Source organism: Euprymna scolopes, chromosome 36, assembly GCF_053919585.1.
Source record: "Euprymna scolopes isolate OS-2025 chromosome 36, ASM5391958v1, whole genome shotgun sequence".
NCBI classification, from domain to species: domain Eukaryota; kingdom Metazoa; phylum Mollusca; class Cephalopoda; order Sepiida; family Sepiolidae; genus Euprymna; species Euprymna scolopes.
The window spans coordinates 88,050,344-88,059,994 of NC_136517.1; the positions used below are offsets into that span (position 1 = coordinate 88,050,344).

At 32.0% G+C, this 9,651-nt stretch overlaps 1 protein-coding gene across 1 annotated transcript in view; it reads left to right on the plus strand.

The window, feature by feature from the left end:
• Window positions 1-9,651, plus strand: part of LOC145260264 (uncharacterized) — a 144,822-nt gene that overhangs the window by 114,161 nt on the left and 21,010 nt on the right. The window lies entirely within an intron of this gene.

Genomic DNA, 9,651 nt, shown 5'->3' on the forward strand with positions numbered 1-9,651 from the left:
ATTAATCCCCAAAACTTCTGACCTTGATAGAAGGGAAACTAAAACTTGCTGTTATGTTTAAAATAATCTGAAATAACAGCAAGGAGAGACTTGATTCCAAATATTTCTCATATGTTATGTTTCCCCTCTTTTGGAAATAGGGTACGATTATGAATATCTCCAGTATCAAATAATCCTTATACACTGTGAAATTTACTTTCTGTATAAAAAACAAAGGGGGGAGCAGATATAACATATGATAAATATTTGGAATCAAGTCTCCCCTTGCTGTTATTTCAGATCATTTGAAATCATAGTAGCAAGTTATAGTCTCCCTTCCATCAGGACCTGAGGTTTTGGGAAATTATCAGATATGTTGGAATTTATATGCAAAACTAGGAAAACAAATGACTAAAAATGAAACATTGATAAAGACGCAGTATTTTTCCACCCTCCAAAAATCCTTTAAAATTACCACTATTAAAGGTTTCCGAGGGCGCTGAAAACGAAAATAACGTTTAAAATTCTAGGAAACGAGTAGTTTCCAAGATATGAAAAAATATACTTTTAATAATGGTGAATCGCTTTTCTAACGTAAAACGGACACCCATTTAACGTAAAATAGACACCCATTTAACGTAAAATGGACACCCATTTAATGTAAAATGGACACCCATGTTATAGCTACTTTATTTGGGGGGGATCTGTTATTTTTTAGGGGTGGTGCTTATTTGGTAATTGTGGCCTGATAGACCAACAAAACCTATCTTAAAAACCTTGTTTTCTATAGTTTTCAGGTGTGCTGAAAACGAATATCGCATTTAAATTTTTCGCAAATAAGTATTTTTCCGAGTATCATAAGCGAGATGTTCTAGGAAAGAAACATTGTTTATGGAATTTGTGCTTAGATTTAGACACTGATAGGGAGTCGGAGAAATTGTGGATTGTGGTTGTACAGGGTGCGGCATAAATATCCTCTCCCTATGTTAGCATGCGATCTTCCGAGTCATGCTCGTGTAGTTTCTGACCAATCTTTAATTTGTATGGCTGGCACTGCATATAAGTGTATAGAATTCTTCTGACTGTTCAGCAGAAAGTCTCACAGCTTTCCGTCTACTGAAAACACCCGTCTAGCTGAAACCACTGTCAAAAGTCTTCCCCACTCTTTATCTGTGCCTAAATCAAAACGTAGATTTCATGAACAAAGCTTCTTTCTTAGAAGTGCACGCGTGTGGAACTCTGTTCCGTTTGCCTGTTTTCCACCTGACTACAACTTGGATGTCTTCAAGTCTAACATAAACAAATTCCTGATGTAAGTAAGACACTTTATCAAATCTCCAATACCAACGTACTGTACACGCAATAATCCTTATCACCGATTGGCTTCCGAGCCTTGTAAAAGTGGTGACCACCTTGTAAAAAAAAAAATAAAAAAAAAAAGGCTGGAATACTGAAATTTGCAACCCATAGCTGTAGTGATTTTCTTTCTCAAACAGCATCATGCTGTCCTAACTTGTAATGAACTTGGAAATATCTCTTTGTTGCAATTACAGATTCACAATTCTTCAAAAACATTTCTACAGTAAAAGCACCATGGGCACCAAACCATATTGCTTGATGAGTACCTGAAAATAAATGACAAGTTATTAGCTAAATGAAAACATCATCGGTACTTACGCATGAGAGGAAAACAAATGAACACATATCTAAGTAAATGGGAGAAACACTAGAGGAAGACATCCAATCTGTAGTGGAATGGGGACAAAAATGGATGTCACATTCAATGCAGCGATTCTATTCTAGTTGGTGTCGGTTTATAAATATGAGCAATCTGCTCATATGTAAATTATACTTAATTTGCATATCTCTACATCTCCCTATAATGGAAGGGCTTTATGCCGCGAGTACTTCTTGTGCTTCTCCTCGTGCCCTCCTGAACATCTCCCTTTATATCCCTTCTTTCCCTTGGATATCTGGATCTATCACGTCTTTCCCTATAATCGAAGTGTTCCTCCTGCATATTCTGGTCTTCCTCTTCTAACTTGTCCCATTCTACTTCTTCCTCTTCTACCTCCTCTCTCTCTCTCTCTCTCTCTCTCTCTCTCTCTCTCTCTCTCTCTCTCTCTCTCTCTATTCTTCCTCCGCAGCCTCATTCTGCAGTAACTCTTCTGTTACGCTAATAAAGGGCAGCTCTAAAGGCATTTTCTCATCCGATTGTTCTACTTGGGATCTTATTTGGTCAGCATGAGCTAGAACACTGTTTCCATTTTCTTTATTTAATATTGCAGTATTATGTCTTTTCTGCATAATAAATTCTGCTGCTGTCTCGGCTTCCGTATTCTTATTTCTTTTTTACCACATTTTATGATTTGTGGCATATGACATAGTCAAAGGGAATCTTAATTGTCTTTCTGGCCTGCCTGCATGCGGAATTGTTCTATAACTCAGTAATAACCTTGGTAGGAAAACATCGATTTTCTCCTTCTGTTGCACGGATGCTTTTATACCCTTTTTTACCGTCTGGACTATCTTTTCCGCTATCCTGTTACTTTGAGGATGGTAGGGAGGAGTCTTGTAAGGTCTGCATCCTGTTTTTCTTAACGATTCATGCAAATCAGCATCCACAAATTTTGGCGCGTTATCCGTCACCAATGTTCTCGGTATCCCATTTCTCGAAAATATTACTCTTAATATTTGTTTTACGGTGGTACTTTTTTTCATCAAGTACTCTCACCATTTCAGACCAACCTGAATATGCGTCTACTAATATTAATGAGTCCTATCTCATTGACATAGGCATGATCCATGTGTACTTTGCTCCACGGTTCTGCTTCTCGGGACCACACATGTATTTTCTTTAGCTTGAAATTCCTGAGTTCTGTGTATTTTGTGCATCTTTTTACGTAGTCCTCTACGTCTCTTGAGTACCCCGGTCACCATGCTTCCAATTTTAATCTTCTTATCTGCTACTCCACAATGTACATCATCATGTACACTTTTTATAACCTGTCTCCTCTGTGTTTCTGGGGGAACCACAAAGGCTCCATTACATATTACCCCGTTTTCTATAGTCAATTTATGTCTTATTTCTTTGAATGGTCCTTCAGTCATTGAACAATTTCCCCAGCGATTCTCTTTTATCCTCAACACTATTCTGTTTAACACTGGGTCATTTGTAGTTTCAGTAGCCGTTTTATCTACAGATATAACATCGGTTTCTACATGGTGCAGGAATGTGTCTTCAAATTCCTCGTTGTTTTTGTTCTTATCCTCTCGATAAAACCTCAATCTAGATAAGGCATCAACGTGCGGTATCGTATTCCCTTTAACATACTCGATGTCAAAGTCGAATGTCATCAGTCTGATCGCCCAACGTAATATTCTGGACGTTGTAACTTTCGGTAGTTCTTTTCTTGGGTTGAAAATAAATTCCAGTGGTCTGTGATCATTTTTCAACAAGAATTTTCTTCCCATTAAGAACTGTCTTGCTCTGTCCGTTGTCCACACTATGGCTAGTGCCTCTCTTTCTATATTAGAATAATTGTGTTCAGTCATTGTTAATTTCCTCGATAAATACATTACGGGATGACATGACAAAATACCGGATACGGAATATTCACTAGCGTCAGTAGTAAGAGTTATGTCCTTCTTAGGGTCAAAAATTTGTATTATTGGCTTTTTTGCCAGAATCTGTTTTAACTTTTCAAAGGCTTTCTGTTGGTGTTCTAACCAAATGAACTCTGCATTTTTTTTTAACTTCGCAAATGGTTCTGTCAACTCATTATATTTTGGTACATATTTTCTATAAAAATTTACCAAACCCAAGAAAGACTCCAACTCCTTTTTTATTTTTTGGTGTAACCACTTTTAGAATTTTCTCTATTAGCGCTTCATCTGGAGAGATCCCTTCCTTTGATATTGAGTAACCCAAAAATGATATTTCATTAATGTTGGTTGTACACTTTTTTGTATTTACTGTTGTATGCCAGCGTCTTTTAGCCAGTTCAGTATATTTAAATTTTTTTCTTTAAATCATTTTTATTAAAATCTCCAACACATATATCGTCTTGATAACAGATGGTATTTTCAACATTTCTTATTAATTTTTCAATAGCTTTTTGAAAAGTTGCCCTTGCCATTTTATGCAATACGGCATCCTTTTTTCACCTTAACAGGCCTATAGGTGTGTTTATGGTCGTTACTTCAAAATTTTCATCTATGGGAATTTGGTAGTAAGCTGATTTTAGGTCTATTTTCGAAAATACTTTCATTCTGGCAAGTTTATGTAAAGCTACTTCCACATTTAGAATAGGGTACGAGTCGGCGCAAACTTTATGCCCCCCCCTATTTTCTAATCTCCACAAATTCTCAAGTCACCGTCTTTTTTTTAATACCACAATGGGTGATACCCATTTACTTCCTCCTGAAGGGGGCAGGTTCTAATAAATCTTCCTTTATTAACTTTCGCAACTTAGCTATTACTAACAGTAATAAATGCACTGGTACTTTTCTCGCTTCATAATAAGAGGAGGGGAACATTTTCTTTTAATTTCAGGCTAGCTTCATAATTTTTTAATTTTCCTGTTTTTTTCCATTTCTATCTCATTAATCAACTTTGTTGAATTTATTTTTACTGCATCATTCCCCAATAGTCCCTGCGTTTTTCGGCAATTTGTAACTAGAATGGGTACTACTTCATATTTTTCTTTTAGCTCTATTGAACCTTCAAAGTAACCCATAATTGCTATGATCAAGCCATCAATCTGACATAATTGTGCGTTGCTTCTTAAAAAAAAACTGTTTTCCCATTTTCCCCCACAAATTTCTGGGTATTATAGTTATTTCACTGCCAGTATCTATTTACATTTCAACAACGCAATGGTTGATTTTCATTTTTATTTGTGTATCTCCATTTCTTAATCCAGTATTTTGTATTTTATCCTTCTTTACATTAAAAATGTGTCTATTTCCATCCTCTATTCTTTTCACATTTTTTGTTTTACATACTTCTTTGAAGTGATTCTTTTTTAAACACTTTGAACATGTTTTTCCAAACGCTGGCCATTTTTCTTTTTTCCTTTCATGAATTTTTCCATCGTAAGTACAATTTTTTCTTTTCGTTTCTAACGTGTACGTGTCAGCCATTATTTCTTCGGAGTTTTTAAAAAAAATTTATTTTGGTTGTAAGTATGCATTAATTCCTGCTGCTGTATAAATTCTAGATACATATTCAAGGGCATGTTTGTAAATTGTAACTGTTCCATTAACTTGTATCTATGTGCCGAATTATGCATACCTTCAATTAATCTTAGTTGAATTAAGTCTGTTCTTCTGTTCCTAGTTTTTCAAATTCACAGTATATACTCGCACTTCTTAACCAGTGTAAATATTTTACTATCGGTTCATCCACTTCCTGCTTCATTGCCGTAAACTTGGTCCTTTCTGCAATCACCAGTATTTACTTTGGTCTCATGTTTCCCTTGATAACCTGACTTATTTCTTCGAAAGTCATTTCTTCTAGTTCTCGAGGGTAAACCATTGTAGCAACCTTCATAATTGTTTCACAACCAGCGTTAGCCATGAACAAGTCGGTGATTTCATTCGACCCTCCTTGTTTTTTGCTGTCTTTCAATTTTTTGCTTCTCGCATTTAGCAGCAAAGCAACGAATCCAAGTATCTACATATTCCGGGTCTTCAAAAACCAGAGAACATCCTATCGTCGACGCCATTGATATGTCGTGTATAACGCTAAGCAAGCACTCAACAACCACCTGTTCTAGTTGGTGTCGGTTTATAAATATGAGCTATCTGCTCATATGTAAATTATGCTTAATTTGCATATCACTACACTAAGCTTGTCTTCTTCAACCAATACAAAAAAAAACTTCCCAACCACTACTAGCTATGACTAAAGATACACTACCTGAAAGTACTCCTTTCCACCTCTTGGCTGAACGTTCATAGTGAATATGAGTTGAAACAGATACATTGAGATCATTGCCACGGTTGCTGCAAGGGCTCTCTATATCATGCTAGAAAGTTAATTACACCTGAAAGTATCCTGTTCCTCTACAAGGCCACCATTCGCCCATGTACGGAGTACTGTTGTCACATTTCGGCTGGTGCATCTGCTACTAGTCTCTCACTCCTGGACAGGGTTCAAAAGAGAGTCGCCAACCTAATAGGTCCTGAAATGTCATCCAAGTTTAAACCACCGTCCCATCGACGAAATGTTGCGCCCCTCTGCATGTTTTACAAGTATTTTAATGGTGGATGCTCTGACGATCTACACGCACAAGTACCCCTTCGACGTAAATACTCCTGACAAACTCGACAAGCTGTCCACCACTACACAGTAGAGATTCCCAGATGTAAGAACGAATTCTACTTTAATAGTTTCTTCCCCTAGACTCTGGAACTCCCTTCCAGGTTGATGTTTTCCCAACTGTACTGACAGACCGAAGTTCAAGTGTAATGTGAATAGATATCTTGCTGCTCGACTCCCTACACAGTATTCCTGCAATTTATGTCCTCGATAGTAGCCTCGTACATCACATTGGCACTGTGTCTTGTTTGGGGTGAAAATGGAATTTTAAAAAATACGTTCATTAGCAATGTACGGTGGAAAGTTTAAAATGTGGGAGACATTTCTGCCGCACCCTGGAGATGGACGAGAGCTTTTTTTGTGAAAGTTTGGCAGGGGCGGAGTGGGGGTGGGGGGTCATAGATTTAAGCTCAGATGAGCCATGATGGCATGAAAACTATGGGAATAATGATATCAAAGATGAAAACAGTCATCCGTCCAAATGTACGTAACTGTTGATTTTAATTGTGTTTATTGGCATTTATACTGCAACCATCCCTCCATAGCAATTAGTGTTGAGGCTAGAATCATCACAGTATAATGTTCACACCCATATCATGTTTATGCGCATTTAATAGCCTTATCATATATGTATAATTGATACCACTTAATTTAATCTTGTTATGGTTCACACACACACACACACACGCGCGCGCGCGCGCGCGCGCGCGCGCGCGCGCGCGGAAATTGAATGCCCGCTGAAGAGAATTTCAATGCCTATTGGAGAGAACTTGAATGCCTATTGGAGAGAACTTGAATGCCTACTGGAGAGAACTTGAATGCCTACTGGAGAGAACTTGAATGCCTATTGGAGAGAACTTGAATGCCTACTGAGAAGAACTTAATAATTGTTGGAGAGAATTTCAATGCCTATGGAAGAGAACTTGAATGTCTACTGGAAAGAAATCAGAGAATTTAAGTACCTACTGAAAAGAACTGTATTATTACTGGATTGAACTTGAATGCCTATTGGAGAGAACTTGAATGCTTATTGTTGTTGGTTGTTTTTGTTTTACGGCATATCAACTCTTTTCAGGTTATTTAATGCCGAATCCAAAGATTTTGAAGAAAAAGTTTTTAATAGAATATTTTTTTCAAGTCGATTTCTATTAACCCATAGTTGGGATCCTAACAGGTACTACCACTCTAGGTTAGAGTGGACCTGGGAGCAATGGCAATTAAAGGGTGGCTCCACACTCCCGCAAGCTGGGGCCTCACCATCGGATATAGTTTAAGGTCATATCCAGAACCTTGAATGCTTATTGGAGAGAATTTGAATGCCTACTGAAGAGAAATTGAATACCTACTAGAAGAGAATTTGAATGCCTATTAGAGAGAACTTAATGACTACTGGAGAGAATTCGAATGCCTACTCGAGAGAAAATGAATACCTACTGGTGAGAATTTGAATGCCTATTAGAGAGAACTTAATTTTACTGGAGATAATTTAATACCTATTGGAGAGAATTCGAATGCCTACTGGAGAGAATTTGAATACCTACTGGAGAGAAAATGAATACCTACTGGTGAGAATTTGAATGCCTATTAGAGAGAACTTACTTATTACTGGAGATAATTTCAATGTCTATTGGAAAGAACTTAAAGGACTACTGGAGAGAATTCGAATGCCTAGTAGATACTATTCTCGATTGAGTTGTCAAGGTAATCTGGCATGCGGATACTTTTACCTACAAGAATAAACTGACTAAATATTCAAAATCACATGATATTCGTGACCCAAATAAGGTCTCCTCGGTATGGCAAACCCACATTGGTTCTTACGATGAATGGTCCACCTTCTTCAAGTGATGTTAGCTCAAGTAATTTTATTTTTATTTCTTATTTATATTTTTTATTTTTTATTTTTATTTTAATTTTTTATTTTTATTTTTATTTTTTTATTTTTATTTTTATTTTTATGTTTTATTTTTATTTTATATTTTTTATTTTTATTTTAATTTTAATTTTTTATTTTAATTTTTTATTTTAATTTTAATTTTTTATTTTAATTTTTTATTTTGATTTTTATGTTTTATTTTTTATTTTTATATTTTATTTTTATTTTTTATTTTATTTTTAATTTTTAATTTTATTTTCTATTTAAATTTTTAATTTTTATGTTTTATTTTAATTTTTAATTTTATTTTATATTTTTTTTTTTTTTATTTATTATTTTTTTATTTTATTTTAATTTTTCATTTTCATTTTTTATTTTAATTTTTATTTTTATTTTTATGTTTTATCTTTATTTTTTATTTTTATTTTTATTTTTTATTTTATTTTATATTTTTTATTTTAATTTTTGATTTTTTATTTTAATTTTTTATTTTGATTTTTATGTTATATTTTTTATTTTAATGTTTCATTTTTATTTTGTATCTTATTTTTAATTTTTAATTTTAATTTTTTATTTTTATTTTTTATTTTTATTTTTTATTTTAATTTTTTATTTTTATTTTTTATTTTAATTTTTTATTTTTATTCATTATTTTTTTGGTTTATTTTGATTTTTAATTTTTATTTTTTTTTTATTTTTTATTTTTATTTTTATGTTTTATTTTTATTTTTTATTTCTATTTTTTGTTTTAATTTTTATTTTTAATTTTAATTTTTTATTTTATTTTTATGTTTTATTTTTATTTTTTCATTTTTTTCATTTTATTTTAATTTTTAATTTTTATTTTTTATTTTAAATTTTTATTTTGATTTTTATGTTTCATTTTTTATTTTTTATTTTTATGTTTTATTTTTATTTTTATTTTAATGTTTTATTTTTATTTTTTATTTTTATTTTTTATTTTATTTTTATGTTTTATTTTTTATTTTTTACTTTTATTTATTATTTTTTATTTTATTTTAATTTTTAATTTTTATTTTTTATTTAAATTTTTTATTTTGATTTTTATGTTTTATTTTTCATTTTTTATTTTAATGTTTTATTTTTATTTTTTGTTTTAATTTTTAATTTTTATTTTTTATTTTAATTTTTTATTTTGATTTTTATGTTTAATTTTTTTAATTTTTTTTATTTTTAATTTTATTTTATATTTTTTATTTTTTTTTTTTTTTAATTTTTTATTTTAATTTTTATTTTGATTTTTATGTTTTATTTTTATTTTTATGTTTTATTTTTTATTTTTATGTTTTTTTTATTTTTATTTTTTATTTTTATGTTTTATTTTTATTTTTTATTTTATTTCTAATTTTTAATTTTTATTTTTTATTTTTATTTTTAATTTTTATTTTTATTTTATTTCTAATTTTTAATTTTTATTTTTTATTTAAATTTTTAATTTTTATTTTTATTT